Here is a 12,696-nt window from a genome sequence, read left to right as displayed (position 1 = left end):
AGTTGGCAGTTCTATGGGAATGGGGTTGTGATGATGAGGATGCCAGGGTACTGCTGTTGGGTGGACAGGGTGGCTTCATGGCCTTTAGAATAGACAAAGTAGCTTTACTTCAAATAGTAAAGGTTGCCATCAGGATTGACTGGGGATGGTGGAAGTCTAGGCAAAAGGAGGAACCTGTGAGATCTGGATGTTACACTGAGGTCAGATGGAAAGTGGGTTAATGTGTTCTAGAGCTATGGGTGGTTTAGAAATGCAAAACAATGGGGGCTATTAAGACATTAATAATCAAGTAAATCTACACATGTAAATGGACTCACACTTTGTAGGAACTTTACAACATTTAGCTATTCATCCTTTCCAAACGTAAAGTTGCTACATGTAGACATACATGTCCCTACCCCCTGAATTACCACGAGAACATGTTCATGCATAGGCAGTGGTTTCTACCATTGGGGTCCAATGGTAAAGTATAAGAAAATATTAAAACATGTATTCAACTTTTTTTTTTTAAATAGTCAAAACATGTTTATGTTACATATTATTGTACATTAATTATTTATTTTATATGTACTGCAAGGTACAAAAAATGCTACAACACTATTATTTTCATTTTGACTTCATAAACAAATATTTTAAATATATAAAATTAAGTTTAAAAAAAATTTATACAGTTTAAAGAAATATTCACCTAGAGTAAAATATTTATATGTATGTTTCATGTATTAATAATGACTATCACCTATGTAGAGAATTACTTTTAATGAGTGTTTTTAACTTTTAAATAGTTAAATATTTTTTAAATTAAAATGTTCTTAAACTATTTTATAATAAAATTATAAATATTTCATTTACATATTTTATTATTTTATTTACCAATATGTTCACTTTACCTATACATGTATATAGGGAATTGGGTTACTGGTTGGGGGGCGGGGGGTGAAACCCTACTCAAGCAGCAATCACAATTATTGTCAGGGTGAAATCACAAGCAAACCTCAAATTAATCTGAGCTGGTAGCTTGGCACAAAAGCAGTCAGGCTTAACTTAGAGGCAATGTGTAAAGTAATTATGCAGCACTTCAAACAGTAAAAAAGTGGAAACACAACTCAGAGACAATCCCGCACCAATTTAGTAAAATGTAATAAGTTATTTGAGACCAAAGCGGCAAAAGTCCAATTAGTAGAACCAGAACTATGCAATTTTAAAGGTTTAAGGAAAATCAAGTGCTAAGAAGCATACAGCACCAACTGCTGTTATCTGGTCACTGTAGACCTTGTCCAAGTCACAAGTTTAGGCCGACCATGATGGAGAGCAGGCCAGACACTGGACTGAGGGCAATCCGCTAAAAAGTGTAGGCCTGGGGGTTGAGCTGTGCCAGCATCGAGGAACCATCGATGAGGCCTTGCAATGCGAGTCTGGTGTTGAGATGCATCATGCAGCAGCTGAACGGTCCTGCGTCATAGTCAAGGAATGTGGTCGGGTTTGCGAGGACTTGCGCTGAGATGTGTCCAGGACGATCTGCATCACTCTCAAAGTTCATGGCAGGCTTAGTCGTGCTGCATTGAGACGGGGAGAGATGCATCGACATCGAAGAAGTCTGCCCCTGTTTCTTTGAACAGGGAGCCAGCCATTTGACCCTTTCAGATTTACTGGGAGTTCTGGGTCCACACAGGCAGGTTACATTGAGCAGGGCAGCTCGCAGAATCTGAAATTTCCTGGTGCAACAACAACAGGCCTTGGCAGCAAAGCAGTCTTTGGTCAGCAAGCTGGTCAGAAAGGCGGGCTTCACAGCTTGGCAGAACTTCTCCCTGGCTTCATCCACAGGTCCAGAAATAATTTTAAGAGTTATCTCTGAGAGTCCAGTTTTTATACATGGTGCCATCTTTAAAGTAGGAGAAGTTTTTGGAGGTTTGCACTCCCAAAAGTGCTTGGAATTCTCTGCCTTACTGCCCTGGCTCCAGCTTGAATGCGCTGAGGCAGAGTCTTTGTGATGTGTAAGCATGGTAGGTAATCGCGCCTCCCGCCTATCAAGTCTTGCCAACACCTATTCCTCCTTTGCCTCACTGTCTGGTAGTAATACACAAAGACCAATTGCCTGCTACACCTAGGGCCATATGTATCAACACATTTCCCCATAGACACAGAATGGGCAAAACCCTTTAATACATCTGGCCCCTAGTCTTTAGAAACTAAACTTGACCTCCCTACGTGCTCAAAATTGACAGTTAGCACTTATTAAATGTAATAAGGTAACCCAATGTTATCCAATGGGAGAAGTAGGCCTTTCAGAAGTAAACAATGAATTTAAGAGTGTTTTACTACCAGGACATGTAAAACTTAAAAGTACAGGTCCAAATTTTTAAATACACTGCACTCTATCGTCTTGGCTGTTTAGGGCCAACCCTATGGGTGACTTATTTATATTAAAAGGGAAGGTTTAGGCCTGGCAAAATATTTATTTTGCAAGGTCGAAATGGCATTGCGGGGCAGAGATCTCCTCACATAACAGACAGGCAAGGCGGAGGCGGGGACCTCAGCACGTTTCATAGTGAATATCATTCTGGAGTGCATGAGTAGCGCCATTATACTTCCACTAAACATATTACAAAATGGAGTGGTAATTCACCAAAGCATTTGAGTATGGGAATTCTTTCTAATGGACTACTCTCCTTTCTACGTGTACTTACGTTAGAAGAATATTCTCTTGTCTTGGGGCCATATGTAGATAATTCCTATTTACCGATTCCTAAATACCGAATTTTATCGATTCGGTATTTATGAATCAGTAAATAGAATGTAGGTAAACGTTCGGTAATTTTTACCGATTCGGTAATATTCTTTATTACCGATTCGGTATTTACCGAATCGGTAATAAGGAATACCTTCCCATTCATTCCTATGGGCCTGGAGGCCCATAGGTATGAATGGGAAGCCATTCACTATTACCGATTCGGTAAATACCGAATCGGTAATAGGGGGAGCATATTCAAGTGTGGCAGGGTGTCACATTGACACCCTGTTGCACCCCTGAATCGTGCATGTGTGCACATGTGGCGCACATACATGCCCTATGTCTGCCACATGGCACCTTGAAAAAAGCAAATTATTGCTTTTTTAAAGGTATTCGGTATTTACCACCAACTTGTAGTTGGTGGTAAATAACGAATCCTGAATGCAAAAATGCACTCACTTGAGTGCCTCCTACATACTTTTTAAGGATTCTGTATTTTACCGATTCCTTAAAATAAAACCTGCCTCCTACATTAGAAAGGGATAAATACCGGTCGGTAACGGGAAAATTACCGATTTTCGGCTGTTACCGACCGGTATTTACCTATCTACATATGGCCCTAAATGTTTTATGTTTTGGGAGTCAATTCACAAAGGCATGTGGGATTTTGTTATAGAGTACTACATGAGTACTACTTCATGTACTCTAAAATGCCTTTGTGAAAAGGCCCAATTATTATGCTGATTTGGTTATTTGTTGGCTTGAAAGGGAATGGGGTTGTTTTGTGGAAGAGGAAAATGTGAGCATTACTTTAAATCCATTAAATTAAACATTTATCAAAGCTCGCCTGTAAGGCTTATATTGATGTATCTTTTTCTGGACAAAACGTCATGAGCCCTCAACTACTATGAAAGGCCCTCTCAATTGTATCTTTGCGATTTAGTGCCAGGAGAGGTAAAAATATAATGTAATCAATTGTGTCTTCCCTTTCGACATACTACTATCTGTGCATGCAAAGCACACGGGCAGGACTGATTACTTTCTTTGACAATACAAAAGACAGTGCACCATATTTACATTCTTAGTGAAGGCAAAACCTGTTTGGCAAATTGAAAAATAAATGAAACAGCAAAATAACGTTGCTCCTTCGGTGCGCTTTCAGTTGACATATTTAACTGATCCTTAAAAATGCAAGGTAAGGTCAAAATAAAATAAAACAATTACCAACCATATGTTCCAACCAACATTCAATTTTATGGCATATGCACGCAGCTAATTTTCTGTTTTTAGTTCCATAAATGCAAATTGGATGCAAATTACAACTTCTGGAGAGTTCCGTATTCAACGAATTCGCAAAAATGTAGGAATAGAGAAAGGAAATTAAATAAAAATGAAAGAGGAGAAAACGTGCTATTTTTTGTCTTCCTTCTCTAAAAGGTACTAACAATAGGTTGTTGGGCTGCAGCCACAACACTGTTTTTGTATATAAGTATTAATATGGCTCAGTTGAGAATTGACTATAATTGTTCATATATTGTTAAATATTTTAAGTGGACATCGTTAATCGTGGGCACGTCTGCTTTGTTTTTTTGTTTTTTTTAATAGAAGTGCTTATGTCTTTTCCATCATTGCTTCTGTAAATCATCAGTATTAGATTCAAAAGGATTTGGGAGGAGTGTAATTTTCCAGATAGTTATCATTCAGACTGTGAGGCACTCTATACGCTAGTAATCACAGGTGCTGATTTTTTAAAGGCTCAGAGCTTATTTTATTTCCCCTGATTTTAAACTACTAAACGCATTCCTTTTTTAGTGTATAATTTGAAATAATAAAATATAGTCTTTATGGATGCTCACACTAATAAAACAGTTACTGATTAGTCGATATTCATGTAAATTTTAACTGGCTATTAAATTAACTTCTGTTCATGATCAATTTTTTTAACAAACCAAATTTTAAAAAAAACAGGAAGCTTAATTATGGTATCCCGATAGCAAACCACTGTCTGCATATGCAGCTGTAGATATGCCATATTCTAAATAAAAAATTGATGCATGTTTCCATATCCAAATCACTTAGAAAGTGCTAATAACTCGCAAAGGCATCCAAAGGCTAAACTACTCCAAGGATCTATAGTAGTTTTCACAGAAATCCCATGCAAATTCCATCCTTTATGTTATATGTTATATTATGTTATGTTGTGTTGTGTTGTGTTTTGTTATCTTATGTTACGTAGATTTGTAGACTGCACTATCTCCCTGAAGGGCATTCTGGTGCTGAGCAGGTGTGGGTGACCAAACCTAGGGCCTAGTGGGACTTCTCGAAAAGCCAGGTCTTCAGCTTCTTGCAGACTTTTTAGAGGAGGAGGCTCTTATGTGTGGCCGCAGGTTGTTCCAGGCTTTATGAGTGATGTAGGTGAAGGCTTGACTGCCGGATCCGGTTACCATATGTGTGAGACGCGTGCAAGTAGGAGACCGGATGAGTGGAGGTCTCTGGAAGAAGCGGAGGTGTGTCGAAGGCATTTGCGAGTGTTGCGGTATGTGGGGCCAATGTTAGGTAGTGCCTTGAAAATGTGGGTCAGGAGTTTGAATTGGGCTCATTTGTTTATGAGGAGCCAGTGGAACTCCTTCAGGTGTGGTGTTATGTGAGTGTGGCATGGGAGGTTGATATGATACTGGTGGACAAGTAATGAATGGTCTGCAGCCTTCTGGCGAGTTTTTCATACATTTCCATTTGCTTCTCGGGTATGTCATATTTTTGCAACTGGAACGTTGTTGTCCCAAAAAGCCATCTCCTGGCCTCTGCTGAGCCTCTGCTTTTAGAACATGTATTACGGCGTAATGGTGGTTTAAGAGCACTCTGAAAGTAGAATAAAAATTAGTCAGCTGTATTATGCTTAATGTTGATTTTTTTTGAGTGATGAGAGGTATTCCTGTATCTTCTTTCCTCATATTTGAATGACTTTTGCAGTCACCTAGAAGTCTTTAGGCTAGATTCTCCCTATCAATAGCACACATATCATGAACTTCTCTACCAAGCTCTCCTTTGTTTGATGCTGCGCTGAACTGCCAATACATGCATTTCTCACCTATGGAGAGGGTTGCTTCTTTGCTGCCACTCGAGTAGATTGTCTGCTGGATCAAATGGGAACAAAATATAGAGTTGCTACCTCCCGAATTGGGAAAATCTCGCTAAAGGAAGCCAATTTTCACTTTCGCTAGCCAACTTACTGTTGGTAAGCCATGCACAAGAAAAAACTCCATCACACAGCTCTTGGAATAGTTTTGCTGGAACTCTGCTTTACAAACTTTATGCAGAGTGGGCAAACCTCTGCGAAATCTGCCGGTGGAGCAGAATTTTTCACCCATTCTTACACTTTACTTAAGCTCAGCATTTGAGCAGCAAGCAGTTAAGTTAGTCCAGCTAAGCAGTACTTCCATTGCAGTTCCTGGATGGTGAAGTATTCATGCAGTGCAATAAATGTGCATTGTTCAATTATTTGTTTGCCACCCACTGCCTCAGGACAAAGCTCCCCTGCAGCAGCCAGATAGCACGCAGCTCTCTAGGCCTTCACATTTCAAGTTCTCTGTGTTCCACAGGAGCAGCAGTAGCTTGTCATGACACTTGTGCGATCAGCAGCAGAGACGGTATGATGCAGCATGAAGTGCTGCATGTGCCAGCAGTACTAGGACCTGTCAGTGGGGCCATGGCAGTGGTGTAACGAAAGTTGAAGGGGCCCCCCTGCAAGGTACACAGAGGGGCCACCGGTCCGGATTTAATCCGGAGCTCTCCGGGGTGAGTACAGTGATGAGGGGGCCCCCTGAAGCTCGGGGCCCCCCGCACTGTGAGGGATGCGGGGGGCCTGTGTTACGCCCCTGGGCCATGGCTGTCCACCACTTTTCCCTCCAGCCTACATAGGCAGTGTAAGAAGTAGGAATGTCATGTAATAAGAAGAAGGTATATTCCGCAAAAGAAAAGAGATGAAGCAAAAGAGTAGCGCGTAGAGGTAGGAGTAGGAAAGCAGAGGGGCGTGTTCCAGGGTAGAAAGAGGAGAGATGCAGTGAATACCTGACAGCAGATAGCTGCTACTTACAACGCAGGAAGCAGTGGCTGTTGAGCTGAGCAGCAACAGCACAGCACCAGCAGGCGTGTCCAAGAGAGACACTTCACAAGGACACCACATCCAAAACCCTTAGCTTTGCAGGCTGACGCAGCTCAAGAATGGAAAAAGGCACGTTATAATGGAATCCTCTTCTGCTCCCACTCTGTTTTACAGTGCTACACCGCCACTGCTCTTGGAATTGCTTGGCCATTACATTGCACCCAATGCCTGCTCTGCCCTGTACACAGCCCTGCCTCTGCCTAGCCGTATATTTCGGTCACAGATGTTGGTTGCACCTCTCTTCCTCTTACTCAGCACCTATTTGTTACATCACATTTCTTCAAGTACTGCACTGTATAAATTGGGTGCCCATGGTTTCACAAACAGACATACAGTATTAATAACGTGGTCCATGTCTCACACAGACACTAGGCCCCTTCTGTACTGCCATTAAATTCAGGTTACTTTGACACCATTCTGCTGAGTTGTTCCCTACACTGCTCTGCCTGCTCAGCTCATTTTACATTGCTCTGCCTGCTCAATTTCCTTTCACATAGTTCCTTGCCTCGTTTGCTCTTACCACTATGCCTAATGCTCCTAATTCACCCTTCACACCACTCTCCCTGCTTGTTCAATCTTTCATGCCTCATGTCACACACCACTGTTTCCAAGTTCTACATGCATTTTCCTCTTGAAAAGGTCAGTCCCATAATTTCTAGGCCTGTTCTAGAATCACAATTCGATGGTTCTTTTTTGCAGCATGCAAGCATAAAGGGGAGCCAATAAATTAATCAATAATTTTCCCACACAAATTTGTCCCACAAGTGAGGCACTATTTTTATTGGGAGACCTGGGGGAACCCTGGGTGGTAGGAAATTTGTGTCAGCCCAGTGATACCACAACTTTCCCACACAAAAATGTGTGAAAAAAGTGATTTTTTCAGCTAAAATTGAGGTTTGCATGGGATTCTGGGTAAGGAAACGTTGGGGGATCCACACAAACCTCACCTCCCTGGAAGCCCCCTGGTGTCTAGTTTTCAGAAATGTGTGGTTTTGGTAGGTTTCCCTCGGTGGCCGACGCGCCCCGGGCCAAAAAGTCATGGGACCCCATGCAAATCCAGGTCATTTTGTGATAGGCAATTTTGATGTCGCCTCAATACGTTGTAGACCCTTGCCTGCCACGGGTACTTGGGCCTCCCACACAAGTGAGGCACCATTCTTATCGGGAGACCTGGGGGAACACTGGGTGGTAGGAAATGTGTGTCAGCCCTGTGATGCCACAACTTTCCCACACAAAAATGTGTGAAAAAAGTGATTTTTTCAGCTAAATTTCAGGTTTGCAGGGGATTCTAAGTAAGAAAACGTTGGGGGATCCATGCAAGCCATACCTCCCTGGAATTTCCCGGATGTCTAGTTTTCAGAAATGTGTGGGTTTTGTAAGATTCCCTAGGTGGCCGCTGAGGCCCGGGCCATAAAGTCATGGGACCCCCTTGCAAAAGCAGGTTGTTTTGTGATCGGCAATTTTGATGTCGCCTCAATACGTTTTGGGCCCTTGCCTGTCGCGGGTACTTGGGCCTCCCACACAAGTGAGGCGCCATTTTTATCAGAAGACCTGGGGGAACCCTGGGTGGGAGGAAATTTGTGTCAGACCCGTGATGCCACCATTTTCCTACACAAAAATGTGTGGAAAAAGTGTATTTTTCCAGCTAAATATGAGGTTTGCAGGGGATTCTGGGTAAGAACATGTTGGGGGATCCATGCAAGCCATACCTCTCAGGAATTCCCCGGGTGTCTAATTTTCAGAAATGTATAGGTTTGGTAGGCTTCCCTTGCTGGCCGCTGAGCACGGGGCTAGAAATCCAGGTGTCCCCCCTTGCAAAACCAGGTCGTTTTACCGGCTGCGCTAGGGCCCAAAATCCACAGGTACACATATTGCTAAAAACAAATCTGTGCCTAGTCGGATTTCTGCTGCCCTGGGGGGGATATCGGGGGTGGGGTTGCCCCGATATGCCCCCAAGGGGGGCAAACACTGTGGCTATTTTTTTGGGGGTGGGGGCATTGGTATGCCCATTCTGGGCAGACCCCACCCCATGCATAAAAAAAAACAGTGTAATTGTTGTCCTCTTGGGGGCTTTATGCCCCCCGGGGGGCAGATTGGGGGCTACTGCCCCCATCTTTCCCCAGGGGGGCAGAAAGGCTGTAATTTTTGCGTATGGGGTGGGGGCATTAGCATGCCCGTTTTGGGCAGCCCCCACCCTAAATAAAATTTACCCAAAAAAATCCCTGGCGTCCAGTGGGCTTTTTGCCCCCCCGGGGGGGCAGATTGGGGGGCTACTGCCCCATATGCCCCTATGAGGGGCAGGAAGGCTGTAATTTTTGTGGGGGAGGGAGTGGGGGCATGGGCATGCCCATTTTGGGCAGCCTCCACCCTAATTCAAATTTGCCCAAAAGAAATTCCTGGCGACTAGTGGGCTTTTTGCCCCCCCGGGGGTGCAGATTGGGGGCCAATGCCCCATCTGCTCCCCAGGGGGGGCAGAAAGCCTACTAGACACAAGGGATTTTTTCGGCAAATTTCAATTAGGGTGGGGGCTGCCCAAAACGGGCAAGCCCATGCCCCCACCCTAATTAAAATTTGCCCAAAAAAATCCATGGCGTCTATTGGGCTTTTTGCCCCCCTGGGGGGGCAAATTAGGGGCCAATGCCCCATCTGCCCCTCAGGGGGGCAGAAAGGCTGTAGTGGTGGTGGGGGCATTGGCATGTCCATTTCGGGCAGCCCCCGCCCTAAATAAAATTGTGCAAAAAAAATCCCTGGCATCAAGTGCGCTTTCTGCCCCCCAGGGGAGGCAGAAAGGCTGTAATGGTGGCGGGGGTGGGGACATTGGCTTGCCCGTTTTGGGCATCCTCCACCCTAAAACAAATGGTGCAAAAAAAATCCCTGCCGTTTAGTGGGCCTTCAGGCTGTAATGGTGGCAGGGCGTGGGGGCATTGGCATGCCCGTTTCGGGCAGCCCCCACCCTCTAGAAAATGCACCCAAAAAAATCCCTGGCGTTTAGTGGGCTTTCTGCCCCCCGGGGGGGCAGATTGGGGGCTACTGCCCCATCTGCCCCCCAGGGGGGACAGTAAGACTGAATTGTGCCCAATAAATTATGGGGGGAGCGAAGGCCCTTGCCCAAGGGGCTGCTCCCCCCTCCCTGGTGTCTAGGGGGTGGATCCCTGCTTGGGGATCCACTGGGGAGGGGTACCATTGGAAAAGGGGATTCTCCCCTTTCCAGTGTTACCACACCTGTCTTTCTACGTGCTCGGGGGGTGAGATAGCCCTCTGAGCAAGTAGAAAGTGAAACTGAAATGAGCCCAAAGGCTCATTTCAGTTTCGGTTTCTGTGCAATGACGACAGCGCGACGTGTGCACTGATCGTCATTGCACAGAAACCAGGGAAGGTGCCTCGGGAGCTGGGGATGTTCTTGGAGCTGGGGAAGCTCTTCCCCAGCTCCTGAGGTCACAGGGGAGTAATAGAAATCCCTCTGGTGTCTGCAGCAGAGGGATTTTGTGCCCCTGGCCTCATGACGGAATGGTTCCGTCGTGAGTACAGGGGCACCGATGCTCATGACAGAACCATTCCGTCATGAGCATCGAAGGGGTTAATTCGAAAGCAAGAGTTTCCCAGGGAACTGCATTTAGGCCTACAAGGTTCAGCTAACATAAGAAAGCATCATGTGAGCTTTATGAATATGAATGAAAATAAAACACTTTCAGTTATTGCATATACCTACATGTAAAATGTCACAATTAATAAACACATTTAATTTATGATTAGGTGTCAATTGCACAACACAAATTCTTCCAGTTAGTGTTTTCTGCAAGTTACATTCACTTTCTGATTTGATTCGCCATGATACTTTTCAAGGGCCTAAAATACATCACATTTTCAGTTTAATACATATCATTGTTCTTACACTTTACATTAGTACAACAAAGGATTATATACGGGTGCAGTCTATACATGATTATAATGCACCTCTACAAATAAAATGTGACTTTCACTTTATCACTCTCACTTTACAATTCTCACCCCCCATCCACCCACCTCAAAGCCTCACCTGTTCATTGTGTTCCTGTGAGCAAATTTATCCTGTAACCTTTTCCTTGCTCTCCTATGCAGTCGTCTTAGGGCGGAAAGAAAATTTGTGGTTTTTTCCAACCTCTTTTCACCCCCTGGCAGTGGTACCACACAAAGGCACCCAATGTACACAGAAACAAGCAGTTGAGTTGGCATATTTATCTGGGATCAGACGATCGTCTCAGCAACTTGGGAGTAGCCAAGACTGCTCTGAGTTGGCTGCGCTCCTTCCTGAAAGGATGCTCTTTAGCACTGATTAGCAGTAGTAAATTGTACAGGGCCCTAAGGCTATCAAAAATAAAGTCCGCAAAACAGGAGGTCTGAAGGCAAAATGTTAGGGGGAAAACCACGTCAAGGATGACAGATCTAACAGCTATGTTTCCCATCAGTGCTGTCCTTGGGTTCCGATCCCCACTGCCTGGGACAAGAATCACCTGGACATCTTTGACCGGAAGCTGAGGGCCAGCAACCACTCTTGGAACTCACTTTGAGACAGCTTCCAATATTCTTGAATACTTGTCTATCAGCTGGCACCTCTGTGTCCCATCAACTTGACTACAACAATCTTTTAGCTGTTTAATGCTTCAGCTATTCTTGCCCATTACACGGACCCGAGGTTAGTACACTAACCGGGCACTTTAGAGGGATTGCTGGAGAGCCAGTGCTGCACATTAGAGACTTTTTGCTAGTCGTGTGGCCTCCTGAATGGTGGGGTAGGGGGTTAAAAGAGCAAGGCAAGGAACTAAGATTATTCACTGGAGCAAGGACAGGGAACTTGAGAAACAGGATCATGTTTTGAAATGCTTGTTATTTAAGAGCTTGTATAGAAGTGCATGTATCAATATACTTACCCAACTAAGGAGGGCACGCCGACCTGGATACAACAATGGCCAACTTCTGATTGGAGATTGTACAAGTGGCCGAGTGAAACATTATTACATATTGTGTGTGTGTCCTATAAATTGCTTAAAACAGGTCATGGATTTATAAAACCTTTATTCCTTAAGGCTGGGGTAAGATCAGCACTCAAGGCCCTTATTTTATGTTTATCGGGTGCATCGATTTCATGAGTCTTTCAAATGATAAACATTTTAACAATTGCTGAAAAACTGCTGGTGTCTATAGTTTAAATGTACTTGTTTATATCTAAGGGATATTTTAGTGGGTCAGAAAATATAAGGTTATTGTTTTAAGGCTACTGTTACTTTTGAATGTCTTTGCAGATTGACCCAATGATTCTGTTTTTTGGCAACTTATGTAATCAAGCTCTAAAGAGTATATGAAAACCTAGAGGCACTTTATTGTTCATTTACAAGGTGGTACATAATGTTTACAGCTCTCGCATCTAGGCACTTTATAGCTAATTTGCACCATGTCACAAGATGTGGGAACTTGATTATTATATATTATTTGTTTTATGGTTAATGAACGACTGCGATAAAAGATGTGAATATGTGGTATCAGTGTTCCAGTACGACATGTAACCATAGAATTTGTTTTTTGTGTGTATAGTTGTATATCAATTGCCGAATTAGGGAAACAAAATTTGATCTAGTTAATTAACATCCCACATTTTTAAAAAGATCAACAAACTGTTTTTATTCATGATATTAATATTTTAATTCCAATGATTTTTCTTGATCAAGCAATAAAGAATTACTTATGCGTTAAATATACTTTTTTGCATAAAACAGTCATCTTGGGAGGAGTTGTGTAATGAAGCTGTAGAATACAACAGCAAAGTGGT

This window comes from Triturus cristatus, chromosome 2_2 (assembly GCF_964204655.1).
Source record: "Triturus cristatus chromosome 2_2, aTriCri1.1, whole genome shotgun sequence".
In the NCBI taxonomy this organism is placed as follows: Eukaryota; Metazoa; Chordata; class Amphibia; order Caudata; family Salamandridae; genus Triturus; species Triturus cristatus.
The sequence above is the reverse complement of the archived record's forward strand: the minus strand, read 5'-3'. Positions refer to the sequence as shown.